This window comes from Pipistrellus kuhlii, unplaced genomic scaffold (assembly GCF_014108245.1).
Source record: "Pipistrellus kuhlii isolate mPipKuh1 unplaced genomic scaffold, mPipKuh1.p scaffold_m20_p_7, whole genome shotgun sequence".
Lineage (NCBI taxonomy): Eukaryota > Metazoa > Chordata > Mammalia > Chiroptera > Vespertilionidae > Pipistrellus > Pipistrellus kuhlii.
The window spans coordinates 42,264,506-42,279,387 of record NW_023425573.1 but is presented as its reverse complement, the minus strand read 5'-3'; the positions used below and the strand labels follow the sequence as shown (position 1 = coordinate 42,279,387).

The 14,882-nt window shown below is 35.5% G+C and overlaps 1 protein-coding gene across 2 annotated transcripts in view; it reads left to right on the top strand.

Moving 5' to 3' along the window:
* The window catches only part of B3GALT1 (beta-1,3-galactosyltransferase 1), a 473,540-nt gene that overhangs the window by 126,225 nt on the left and 332,433 nt on the right, over nucleotides 1–14,882 (top strand). The gene's annotated exons all lie outside the window — the stretch shown is intronic.

Sequence of the window (14,882 nt, the reverse complement as noted above, 5' to 3'; positions counted from 1 at the left end):
GATAGGACAACTTTCAATTCAGCCTTTAAGGCATCAATAGCAATATTATTTGAATATAATTTTTACATAATATAATATAATTCTAACCCAAAATTCTTTATCTTTCAACCATATCACTTTATTTGCATGTTTTCTTTTTGGTTCATGAACTTATTTGTTGTTGGGTTGATTGGGTAGTTTGGGCTATGTCTAGTTCCAAATGGAACTTGAAGCAGCTTCTACTAGTATATGTGTACATTTACAAATTCAAGTATATAAAAAATGTCACTTTTTACAAAGTTATTTTCTCTGACTCAACTCAGTTTCTGACCCTGCTCCCCCAGGAGCTCGCAGAAAAATTAACCTCAGTGCTGTCTGCATTCTTACTCATCCTGGGCTGGTTGCTTTTGCAGGTCACCATCCTAAGCAGGTTTTAGGGAAGCTTCATTGTCCCCGACTGTGTAACTCCTCAGCTCTCCACCACTCGGGCCTAACCTGGGACCCAGGGACTTTCTCTGAGACTGCCGATGGTCTAGCCTGCCCGGACACTTAGCCTGCCTGGACACTCCATGTGGGCTCTAAACCAAGCATGTCACCCTACCCCCTCTTTTTTCCCTCTTCCACAAATCCCCTTTATATTCTTTTAAGAATATAGGCATATGGAAAACAAAAGAAATGCCTGGCATGCTATTTGCCTTTCATAGCTTTGCCTAATATTATAGTATCTCACCCATGATATAACCTGAGAAAATAACACCAAAGAACAGTTGAGGAATATGCAGTTTTATAAGAGGTTGAAGTGATTTGGTACAAGAACATTATTCTTTGATTTAATTTATAAATACATATATTTATCTCCACACCATCTCCCAAAGGGAAATTGGAAGTTTACACAAATACTATACAGTACAAAAGATAAAACTTACTGGTGTAGCTCAATGGTTGAGCCTTGACCTATGAGCCAGGAGTTCATATGTGTGTTACAGTTAAGTTTTCCCTCTGGTGGGCCTCAGTTTTCTCCCTTGGAGAGGAAAGCACTTCTTAGGATTGTGAACATAAATAATTCCTGTAAAGACAATGTCTGGCCAATGCAGAAAGGCAGTTTAATGCTAGCTTCTAATTTTGTCATTATTCTTCATCATTACTTGTTCAACACATATTTATTGCTATATGCATGGTGCCATTCCAAATGTGGGGGATGCAACAATGAACAAAACAAATTAGAATTCCTGCCTGCAGAGAGCTTGGTTTACACTAGGAGGAGACAATCAAATTATGTAGAAAAACATCAATGCTGGAGGTGGGTAGGAAGGAATGAGGGCATATAGTGCTAAATTGAGTGAGGATGGTGTAGAGAGAAGACGTAAATATGTCTGAAGGAAGCCTGCCAGAAAGAGGGAGCAGAGGGGCTGTTCAGAATGTTTGAGAAATAATAAATGGACAGGTCTATCTAAAACAAGAATGAGATGGAGAGTGATAGGAGTTGCAGTCAGAGAGCTAATGAGGGCCCAGTCCCAGCAGGCCCTTGTAGACCACTTATTGCCTTCTTAGTGCAGTGGGGGCTAGTGGAGAATTTGAACAGAAGAGTAATGTCATCTGACTTATATTTGAATAAGGTCATCTGACTCTTCTGTGAGGAGGTTCTTGGATTTATTTAGGTGACTAGCAATAGTAGCTTACATCTTGGTAGTAGCAATGGAGGTGGCAAAAACTAGTTAACATCTGTATTATTATTATTATTTTTTGAGGTTAGAGACAACAAAATGTGATGAAGAATTACATGTGGAATATCAGGAAAAGTTTGGACCCAAAGTTTTTTCTGTGTTTTTGTTTTGTTTTGTTTTGTTTTTTTGTTTGTTTGTTTTGTCTGAGCAAATGGAAAGATGGATAAAGCCAGAGAGGTATTGAGAGAAGATTATAGGAGTAACCAGTTTAGGGAGAATTATATCACTTATTGTTAATACCATGTTCCTCGGAGCAACGTAGTGGCACACCTCCAGAAGGTAATTCACAGAAAGCACTTCTATCAGGATCTGAGAGAAAACAGTGTAAGTGTTCAGATTGTTGATGGTCTAACTAAAGCAAGGATAAAATTTAGGCTATTAGAGAAAATTAATGATCTACTTTTCCTTCAGGCAACCTTCCATTTATTTCTTATAACTGCATTGTTGATAATATTTGGACAACAGAGAAGTCTTTGGCATGAAACTGCCCTGCTCTTTATGCTGCTGCCTAGGAACAGTCCATGTGCTTAGATGATCAATTGAGTGGATAGCATAGTTAATTACCTACAGTTTAAATGAAAAAAAGACTTTTGGTTACAGAGATAATCATTCCACTTCACACAGAGGAAGGTGAGGGCGTAAATGGTTGGGGCAAATACTTTCATTAGAAAATAACTTAGACAAATGGGAAAATAAAAGCCTCCAAATTCTTTTCCATGAGTATTGCTCTAATAACTTTGACTTGGAGAAATATCAAACCAGTATTACCAATCTTCTACCGTAGGAAAAATTTCATTAATGGACCTCTGAGAATTTTAATTTTAAAGTCATATAATTTCTTGATGAATTCTGCAAGATGCATCTCTGAGTAGATAAGTGGACAAACCTTCTATAAGATGTTATGGTACTGAGACAATATTGTGTTATAGGACAGTTTCTTCACATGGAGATATATTTTTGCTTTTAGGATATTAGTCCTTAAGTCATTTTATTAGTAATAATTGCACATAATGTTCAGCTGTCTATTGAGACTTCTCTTTGAGATAAAAATAGAGCATAGCCAGTTTTCTATGTACTGTTCCTTTTAAAGGTGCTTGCATGCAAATTTTCCAAAAGCAGTGTAGAGTGCAGAGTCATTAAGAAGAGATGGGCAAGGCCCACTGCTCTTTTAGACAATTTAAAATTTTTATCTGAAATTTTGTCAGTCTCTCTGAAAAAGATGATTGCTTGAAAATTTTTTTTGGGGGGAGAGTATCTCCTGCAATTCTAAGAAAACTATCCAGTCCTAGCCATTTTGCTCAGTGGTTAGAATGTCTGCCCATGGACTGAAGAGTTGTGTTCAATTCTGGTGAAGGGCATGCATTGTAGTTGCAGGTACAATCCCTGGCCCCGGTGGGGGCATGTGCAGGAGGCAACCAATAGATGTGTTTCTCTTGCATTGATGTTTCCCTCTCTTTGTTTCTTCCCCTTTCCCTAAAAAAAGTAAAAAAAAAAAAAATAGCCTTGAGTAAGGATTAGCAAAACAAACAAACAAACATAAAAAGGAAAAACATCTAGAAAATATAAAAATGGGAAGAAATCTGCAACAACACTGGAACTAAGGAATAAAATCATAAATTGCCACCAAGTTCAAATGTTTTCTGCTAGAATCAATGGAGCTGGGCATGCATAAAGAAGAATCTACTTGAAAATCACTGTCCCAGAAAAGAAGGGTTATCTCATAGGAGGTATACCATTGATTTCCTGGAGAACATAAGCCTTCCTGGGTTTGGAGGAGTGAACTGAGAGACTGATCAGGCAAATCCATGTTCAGCCCTGTTGAGTCACCTGGACCAGCAGAAATTCCCTACATTGTAGTGGCACTGGAGCTGGGAAATGAAAAAAGTAGAAGGAACAGAAAAACTGCAGTAACACTGACTGTAGTGAGTTGCCTCAACATGCTAGTGACTTCCAAGATGAAACTGAATGGGACTCCAGGAGCTGTTGATCTGGGATAGTGGTGGCCTGATACTAAGTGAGAGGTTGTATTGATTATAAAGTTGGTAATATTGGTCCAAAGAAATTTCACTATTTCTGAACTGGGAAGAAAGCTGAGTATCACCAACCTTCTTTCTGCAGAGACAGAAGAGAAAGCATGGATAATTGGATTTGGCCTGGTAGGATCTTTTTTAGCCTGAGTGGCTCCACTCCTCATACATGTTACGTCAACACATTAGCAGCAAGTCCTGCAGTTTGAGCGTCAGAAGAAGTTCTCTAATAGCATGCAAGCAGAAAATAAATAAGCCTACGGAGAAACCCTTTGCCCTGTTTTTGTGAGGAAATACTAGGATTTAGATAGTCTTTCCATCCTTGAAAAATAAAAATAATTTAAAAGAAGGACCTATGAAAAGATTTTATAATGAAATGAGGCATAAAGCATTCAAGAGGCAGTGGAAAAACATTTTAAAAGAAGTAGACATTACTTTTTAGAACAGCATAATTGAGCCAAAAGTAGAAATTTCCCATATTCCCACCACTCTCACCCATATATATCCTCCTCCCACTTAACAACACTCAGAATCAGAATGATGCATTTGTCACAATAACCTACATTAAAACATCTTCATCCAAAGTCCATAATTTATATTATGATTCACGTTTGATGTTGTACATACTATGGATTTGGAGAAATGGATAATCACATGTATCTATCATTATGCTATCATACAGAGTATTTCCATTGTCCTAAAAATTCTCTGTGCTGCACCTACTCATCCCTCACCATTCTGTGCCCCCAGCTCTACTCCACAAACACTCAGCTTTTTACTGCCTTCATAGTTTTGCCTATTTCAGAATATCATGACATTGGAATCAAATACTAAATAGCTTTTCACTTAATGATTTAATATGTATTTAAATTTATTCCATCTATTTCCATAATTGGTAGCTTATTTATTTTTAATGCTGAGTAATATTCCATTGTCTGGATTTACCACAATTTATTCATTTACCTAGTGCAGGATATTCTTAGTTGCTTCCAGTTTGTGTAGTTATGAATAAAACTGTTATAAAGCATCCAAATACATTATTCTTTAAAAAAAAATTTTTTCATATGCTGCAAGAAATTTCAGATGTATTTTCTTTGTTCTTTTGACAAAGGAAGGAAACATGGACTATTTAAGGCAAGAAATGAAGGTGAAAGAAAAGAGATTATTAAAATGGAGCTGTCTGAGAGGCAAACAGAAGTTTGAAAATATTATATATCAGTAATGTAAGAAAGGAAGGATGTGGAGTTATGGAAGATTTTAAAATGCTTGAAAACCAGTTAAGAGCATAAACTATTCAACATGAAATTGAATGAATCTTGTAGATCTCAGAATGCAGATAACAATAATAATTTAATTGAGCAGAAAGAGATTTGTGATGTGGAAAAACAACATGAATTGCTGAAGAAATCAGAACATATTAAAATGATATTAAACATAATAGGTGAAAGCATTTTATAGCTATACCTATAATTTGATACTTAACAAAGTTTATAGATTTAACTTTAAAATTAATCTGAAACAGAATGCAACAAGCATTCTAGCAGGAAATAGTGAATAAATAACCCTTTTCTTGCCAAAGCAACTGTATTCTTAGGTCTCTCTTTCACAATTGTAGAAAAGAATAAAGAATGGCTTTTTACCCTGTTCTATTATGGAAATTTTTATGTACAGAAATATGGAAACTCATATAATAAATGCTTATGTACCCATTCGTCACTCAGCATTTAATTCATGCCAACCTGGTTTCATCTGTATCTCTGTTCACTCCTCTCTCACCACACTCTTAGAAACAATTCCAAGACATATGACTTCTTTCATAACTAATCAATCTATGTCTCTAAATTAGAAAAAACAAACCAACTGCATAGCTGCAAAACATTATCATACCTAAAAAAAATCAATAGCCAATCAGAATATGAATCTTTCCCAATTTTATATATTTACTTTTGGTTTATTAAAATCAGGATCCCAAATATATTCACAAATTGTTTGGCTGATTCCATCCCTAAAATTTAACTTAATCTATAAATGCCTCCCTTATTCTTTTTCTTACAATTTCATTTGTTGAGGAAATAGCTATTTCTCCATTCTACAGAGTTTGAAAGAAAATACTGTGATTAAAAAAATGTTAAATTTAGCGAACTAGTCATATTTATTTGTATGTGAGATTAAAAAGTGTATCATCCATGTATCTTTCCTGAAATTCAAGGAAACAACTGAATCTATTAAAAGAAAGAATCTCAAATTGAAACTGAGAATTTATAGAATTTATAGAATTGTCAGAATTTTATAGAATTGTCAATAAACATAGGATTAAATCTTAAAATTACAAGTCTCTTTATGAAGTAAAATGAAAATATCATGACTGGTTCTTCAAAGCAAAGATATGTGATGGATGTTTCTCTAATCCTAGATGATTTCAATAAAATCATGTTAAACTGATTTTTGTTCTTTTGTAGTGGATAGTTGACACATTTTTTCTGCATACAGAAAGTAGATAATTAGAAAAGCGAAGTTTAAGAAATTAAAAGCAAGTTTTAGTAGAGATACACTTTTTAAAAGTTTAACAACTCTAACTTAATATTAATCACAAGTACAAATATATTGAAAAGGATTTATGTGATTATTTCTTACTTGTTAACAGATTCTAGACTCAGCATTTCCATATCTTTATCCTACAGTTTCCCAATAATAGGTCATTCAGCCAAAATCTGAGTTTTTTGCTCATTGGGGTTCTTAAAGGTACTTCACTGAGTTTCTTCCCAGTGTGACTCTTCTGATGTGATTCTGACTGCACTCCTCATGACACTGAGAGAGTTTTATAATGTGTGAACCCTCATATGTTTTGTAAGTCTTACTCTGTGACTAATGGATTTTCAGTGTTTACTTCACTCAGTTGCTTCTCCGGCATGAATAACATGGTCTTCCCCAGGACAATTTCTTCTCCTAGTAAAACTCACATAGGGGAGAGGGCCTATGTATGCAATCAGTGTTGGAAGAGGCTTCAGTAAGCATTCTCTCTCAAGCTACAGAGAGCATTTAAACTGGAGAAAAACCATCATGAGTCTGCATGTGGGAAAGCTTTCAGTGCACACTCCATCCTTAGACAATTTCAGAAACCTCGCACTGGTGAGGAGCCCTGTGAATGAACACGGATGAATTTTATCCAGTGTGCATCTACATAGATACCAGAGAACACACACAGTGGGGAGCTACATAAATATAATAAACGTGGGGAAGATGTCAGCCAGAGAGCTCACCTTTATTCACTTCAGAGGATCCTCCCTGACTTATTATTGATGAAAGGCCTTTATTTATCATTTAGCTTTTAAAACACATGAGCAGATTCTCATTGGAGAGCAGCCGGGGTCTGTGATCACTGTGGAGGGGCCTCCAGTTGAGCTCTCCACCCTTGGTGTGCACAGGAAAACTCTGAATTGGACTAACACGTGAAATAGGAAGAAGGCAGGAAAGGCTTTACCAAGAGATGGACACTTTAAGAACATATGCTAACTGGAAAAAAAAAAAGGAGAGAGATGTATACATTTAAAAATACTGGGAGATAGGATGTGTAGAAAAGATCTGAGTAATGTAAGCCTCCTAGTTTTGCAGTCTTACTCTATTGCCTAGGCAAACAGGAGGAATGACCACATAGATCTCAGTTTTAAATGGATTGTCAGGTAATAAGCTAAAAGTTATACAGAGGATTTTAAAGTATTTTGAGTGGGTTATATTTGGTGTCTAGTTTATCACTGTTAATATTGAATTTGGTTTTGCTGTTATTGAAGAATGTTGCCTGTCCCCATTTTACTTTTTAAAACTGATTTTTAATTGATATCCTAGTAAATTATTCATTTTTATAAATGTTTTATAGTTTCTTGAAAAGAATATGTAGTCTCTGATGGATATAAATCATTCTGCTTTTCTGTCTGCTCTCTGTCTTTCTCCATCTCTCGCCTCCATGTACACTTGTGGGCGCGCACACACACACACACACACACACACACACACACCTTAACTTCAGTCACCATTGTGTCCCACCTTGAGGACTGCAAAAACACTTAACTAAATCCCTGTCCAGCACTTGACCCTTGTATTCTACATGGCAATAATACTCTTGAAAATGAGTCATGATTTGACCCTTCTCTGCTCAAAACCTTCATCTCACTCAAAACACAAAGTGCTTACCCAAGCCTAGAATGGCTCATACCACCTGGCCCTCGATGACCCCTTTGACCTTTCCTACTACTTTTCTCCTTTTGCTAACTGCTCCACTCACACTGGTCTCCTCTGTCTTTCTTCTGCCTGCCAAGTATAGTCTCACCTCAGGCATTTTGCATGTACTACCCCCTCTCTGCTATTCTCTTCCCCAGATGTGTATGGCTTGCTCTATCTTTTAGATCTCTACCAATGTATGTCCTTATTCAGGGATCCTTTGACCAGCCATGTAAGAAGAATATCTATTCATTCTCTGACCCTGATTTAATGTTCTTCATTGTTCTTAATCTCCACTCAGAATATTGCCCATTTCTTTTTTATGTTTATTATTTGTTTAACATATTTGCTTATTATCTGTGTCCCTCCACTGGAATATAAACTACATTGCAATACCAGGTTCTACAAAAGTGGGCCTTTTACTCACTATTTGGTTAATGAATGTGATCTTCTCAGATCTCTCACGATTTATACAGGTATAAACTTGTACCACTTTAATGTGAGATGTGGTGTGGGCTTCTAATAGTTATCCATTTTGCTTGTATCTTGTGGTTCCCAGCTCAGGAGCATTTAGTTTAGTTTGGCGCTATTGGTTAAGTAGCCTAACTTCTACATTAATTCTGAGAGGTATTGTTCTTGAAATTTGTTCCTGAGGTTAGCTGCATACTGGTTTTTGGATTATAAATTGTATCACTCACATTATACAGAGATAAATGGTAGCATAGTTCTGGAGGTATTATGGAGGACCATTCTATCTGCCCCTTTTTGTATCTTGATATTTAATGTTTCCTTTAAAACTCTCCTCTTGAGGGCCTCTCTTATTAAGGGATGGGAGTTTTTGGATTTCTGAACTCCCACTAGAGGGAGCACTTTTCATATCAAGGGGTTCTGAAAAATCCTCCCCTAATTGAGTCAGGCACTCATACAGTAAAAGCGAACATCCACATGTGCCCTCAGATCTTGTGTGGGATAAATTGGGCCTAAAAGATGATGAGTTCTGCTGCTGCAGGTATATTGAATCGTTAAAAACAAAGATCTATTAACACTAATTCCAATACTTCTGTTTGAATTGTCTTCAAGTTAAGCTGCCAGTGTAGGTAAGAGCATTCGGCTAGAAGCAACAGACACAAGTTTTCCATTTGAATATGAAAACTTCTATAATTTGAGGGGGGACCACTGTCTAGATTAGTTTTAAAATCCAGATATCCAAAATCATCATGAAATGCTCAAAATTAGGAAGATATTCAGGGAGTGAACCAATTGTATCCTCCGACTCTGAAATGGGAGAACCATACCCTATTTAAGAACATTTTAAGGTTTGGAAGTGGGCATGGACTGTCTGTTCAAATAGCTTTTGCTCTTCCTCTTTATCACCTGAAGTGGTGGAGGCAATGCAGGTTTTCCCAGTGTCACATATTTACTAGCCACAGCTAAATCCCCAAATGCTTATAAGAGTATTTTATGTCACTATCGAGTCTCAGATCGCTTGGATGCTCCTGAGAAACTATCCATGACCTGAGCTGGATAAATTCACATCTTCGTTGCTGATGTGTGATCTATAATAGACACAGGAAAACTATGGTCTGCAAGGGCAAACCTGTTGCCCCCAATGCCAACTTGTTGTGCAACAGGATAGTAAACGGGATGTTAGTCCGAGTTTCTCATGAGACCAAAATGACAGTAGAAAATAACTTTTCCTGAGTTGTAAAGTAAGGTCTTAAACCAACTACACGTGCCTTTCAAAGGAGATTTTCAACTTCTAGCTAATTGACCACCTGTATAAAAAGGGATAGAAAGGATGAAAGGGAATCGGGGTTTGTAGAGGAAATTTATTTGTAAAAGTTTTTAGAACGCTGAGGCAAATCCCCAATACAACATGAGGGGGGTAGGGAGGTGCTCCTCCTCTAACCTCAAGTAGGTTGAGGAAGACTTCAAAGAGACAAATCAGAAAGCCGGGGAATTTCTCAGGAGGTTGTGAATTAGTGCCCCCCTAGCCTGAAAGAACCCAAGGGCAGGAATGGGAAGTCACTTGTGGCAGCCTAGTAGAGAGAAGCTGTGATTTGGAGAATAACTGCTTTCTCAGAGATTAATTAAGGCATATTTCCTATTATATATTCACAGAGTTGCCCAGGGTTGTCTTATTGGAGTATTCCTAAGAGTGCATCCTGGAGATTTGGTGGGATTCCAAGAGAGAACTTCCTGGATGGCATTAGACTGTTGGGAACCAAAATCTGCAGAGTGTGTGTGTGTGTGTGTGTGTGTGTGTGTGTGTGTGGCTGGCGGGGGTGGGGTGGGGGGGAGCCGGTGTTATCATAAGCAGCCAGCTGTGGAAAGTGCATCCCATAATTTCAATGAGAGATTCAAAACAGTGAGTATGTTTCATAGAGCCTACAAAGCACACTGCAGAGTGGAAGTCAGCATTTAACATAGAGCAAGCTAAATGAATATTGATCCTAGTGTACAACTCTTATTTTTAGGAATTTATTCTCTGCTCCTTACTTTTCCCCATTGCCTTTCAAACTTCAAAAGCATTGGCAGTCGAGTGAGTTGGTAGGGAGAGACAGTAGCTTCAGATGAGGGCAATAGAGAAGTAGCTGTGTCCTAGTTTTCCCATGACATGGTTCCATGTATGCAATACACAGAAGAACTTAGTATTATCTAAAAGTGAGCAAATGAAAAGATGGGATCTGCCTGAAATTTTATCCAAGGGCAAGGAAAGATCTAACCCCACAAAGTGAGTTGTCAGAGGCATTGATGAAAAAAAAATGGCCTTATTTTGCCAGTTTATGTTTATAGTTCATATTCATTTTGTTCTTTAAGTCTTTTATGACCTAAATAGGTTTTTGCTATATTCTGATACCTGAGATAGTATTCAATATGATCATTCTTTTGTTGGTTTTTATCTATACTAACAGGTTTTTCTTTCTATACTTTAAAGCTGTTTAATGCATAAAGGGTTGTAGTTATTATATCATTTTAGACCACTTTCATACTTGGATACTAATTTTCCTTTGAATATTATCAGCTCTGCTTTCTTTGTAATATTTTTCTATGTGTTACTTTAATTTAAAAAAGATTTCAAATGTATGTGTTATCTGTTATTTTGTATACAGTTGTTGGATTTGGGTATATGTGTTTATACTTTCCCAATTTGTGAATTAATATTTAGAATTCAAAATATGTTTTTAGCCTATTTCTACTATCTAATTCTAATTTCTACTATCTAATAGTAGAAATTATTATAAGTTTTTAGTAGCTATTATCAACGATAAAAAATTTAGCCTAGTAAATCAAATTGGCTTTCTTAAGTGAGTAATGAATTGGGCAGCATTCCATTGAGAGACATACTCCCAGGAATTGTACAAAACAGTAAAGTTTTATGGGTAGAAGACAGTTTGAGCAAGGAGTTACTAGCAAAAAAAAAAAAAAAGGGAAAAGATTGTTTCAGGCCCTGCCATTTGTTTTGTTGGGGAGGGTGCAGAAGTTTTATCATACAGTTTACCTCTCTATTGCTAATCAATAAATTTCAGGTAGACTGTTTTAAAAGTCACATTTCTGGGAGATATTGCAATTTTAATTAAGTCTTGATTTGCTATTGCTGAGGCAAATGACACCATTTGGGGCCTGCCATTTTTTAAAAACAATATATTTAAGCATACATTTTACTATCAATGTGAACATCTAATGATATCTATAACCTCTCCTATGAATGAGAAACTTACCTATTCCTCTTTCTCTCTATTTATCTTTCAGATTTTATAACTGTTTACAGTTGTGGTTCCAGTATAATATACTGTGTTTTCCCAATATGCCTCTTTCATGAATCTCTGTGTTGTAAAATTAGTATATCTACTTCACAGCTATAAATAACCAGTTATTTGGAGTTAAATACACACTTTCCTGAGCTCATGGCTTATTTTTCTTTTATCTTGATATATTTCTGTATCTTGGATGTTTGTTTTATTTTGTTAATTTCTCAGGCATCAGTAAGAAAAAAATTAAAGGTCTATAATAACAACATTATAAACACATTATGAATATGAATTAAACACTGATTTAAGTGGTACAAGAGTTGACATTTGCATTTCTTCTCTTTTTATCATAAATATTATACTATGTTTTTCCTAAAATGTCATGTTTTAGGTTAAAAGTCTGATTTAAGTGTGATTCTTTTGCCTATGAAAATAACTTTTTGTTTCTCTAGCAGTGTTTCCCAAACTTCTCTCATGATGAGAATCACCTGGTGGGGTTGTTAAAATACAGATTCCTGAATCCCAACTAAGAAGAGCTAAACTAGAATTTATGGGAACATATAGGTAAAATTGTATACTTAACATAGAGTATTAGTTAAGTATACAATTTTACCTATATGTTCCCAAAAATTCTTAGAGCACTAGTTAAGTATACAATGAGAGAAGTTTGAGAAACACTGCTCTAGGGCTTTATAATTTGTCTTTATTTATTTTATTGTTAATTTAGCTTAGTTTTATCCAGATGTTTTCTTTTTGTGGGGGTATTAGTCTTTATTTCTTATTATTTCTTGCTCTTTACTTTGTTATCTCCCTCTGAAATGACCATTTTGCCTGCTATAGATCTCTTAAATTGATCCTCCATATCTCATGGCTGTTTTTCATAATTTTCTTTTTCTTTCCCTTTGCATTGTGTTCTGAGAGAATTTTTTTTCAGTTTTTTAGATCCCTACCTCGATCTTCTTCTTTTGCTTTTTGTCCTCTATGTTTTTTTTCCCTCCAGCCAGAACCATTATTTTAGTCAACATTTTTATTGAGCTTTTAAAAATAATGATCATGGTTATTTTTTGAGAATTAAAAACAATTGATTATTGATATTATAAAAGGAAAGAGTCTACATGATCTGTGCTACTTACTAGACTGTGTCTATATGTCTCTAATAGCCCTTGAGGACAATCAATCTAGAATCTGATTACAGGATCTCTGACTGTCCTGGGTTAGACTGGGAATATGTTTGATCAACTGGGCTCTAGTATTATATGACATGAGTAGTTGAATTTCAAGGTTTGTGAAGGGATCCAGAGGTTGCTTAGACCATGATTCCATTTTTGGCTTTGATCCTGTTACCCACAGAATGAATCTCTGGTGACAGATTATCTACTTCAGAGAGTTGTTCTTTCATCTTTAATTGGATCAAACTATGTAACGGGAAATAAAAAAGTTTGTACAGCCTTTTTATTAAGGAGTCCACTGACTGCCCACCTTCAGCCTTGCTCCCAGTTTTTGCTGCCTCACATGTTGTGTTTGGTGACAGAGTCTCTGAAAAAATCACCTTATGGCCATCTGTTTTTATAATATTGTGAGACCTTACATTTCTCATGGTTTTCCACTAATCTTTATATCATTTCAGAAATTCTTCAAGATTTGCAATAATGGCACCCTTTACTGTTAACCACCATTACAATACTGTATTAGTTCTTACTTTTATTTTCATTTTAACATTTCAGTGGGTTTGGAAAGAACAAGAATAGTCAAATGCCTTTCTGGTTTTAATGACTCAAATTATTGGATTTAGCTGTTTGATTATTAAAAAGCAGGTGCATTCTTTTTTAAACTGTAAGGTGTCTTGTATTATTTACAAAATAATAATTGGGAGAATTATGATTCTGATATCCAGTTCTTTAAATTACTTCACTTGTAAATGTTTGAAGTGTGATATTTTGCTATTTATGACTTCTGTCTCACTTAACTTTTATTGGAGAGATACACTGAAAATCTGGCAAGAAAACACACTCAGCAGCAGAACTACTCAGGAAGAATATCAGCTGCCTTGCCTTTGCTTCCTGAATTCAGATCAAAATATCCAGTCAGATGCTTTCATCCTACACAAACTAAGGGCCTTGCCAGAGTGTATAAGGACTAGAGGATCATCCTTTTCTTTTTTGACACTTCTAACAAAGAATGGCAGTGAATCCTCTTCATATCTGCATCTCATAATTTATTTAAAAAAAGAAAAAACATTAAAGATATGATTTGAAGATGAGAACTCTACTGGAGAAAGGTCGCGGCATGGCATCCTACACATGATTATTCTGCTACCATGCAATTGTGTAAGGGGAATCATATCTGCAAACTTATTTTCAAATCATTCTTTAATTGTAGCTCTTTCTTTCTGAAGCACTTCACGGGTCAGGATCATGGACTCTTGTTGATGACTAGGTGTTTTCCACCTTCAGCTTTTTCCTTAAATAATGGAAGGACTTTTTATTCCCTTGCTCCAAAAACATAAGACTGTATGGACTTATTATTTACCAAAGAAGAAAGAAAAATAAACGTGCACTGGGTAATTTAATTTCTAAAGCACTTCATCTTTTTCCTGGGAGAGACTCCCAGTCATGCAACCTTCAGAGTGTAAACAAAAATGAATGAATGATTTAGCAGTAATATTGTTTTCAATTTTGATGTGAATTAAAAAGTGAAAGTAATTCAAAATATTCTTTCATTCAAATTAATCTTTGCTGGATGCCTCATACATTATTCAGAATGCTGTGGTGCAATGACCAATTCCATATGAATGCTATGTGGCTTATTTTGTTCTAAATAGAGCCTCTACCAGCTGCATGAATATCTGTAATTAAATGACAGCTTTTTTATGTAAATATATTTTTTAAATATTTTTTATTTTTTTTTAGTTACTTTTTATTGCCATGCTGGTTTCTAAGTGGAATAACAACATAGATTCATAAATGAGAGCACTAATACTCTTCTAGTATTTTGGGACTAGAGACTAATTTTAAAAATAGTTCATATTTTATAAACATTTCATGTTCAATTATCTGTGGCTCCCATGAGTATTTGAAATACTTATTGATGGTGAAAGAGGCAGAAGTGATAAAGTGGAAAGCTTCCTAGCTGCATGCTTATTATGTGCAATCTGAGGGAGGCCCAGTAATGAACATTTGTAGCAT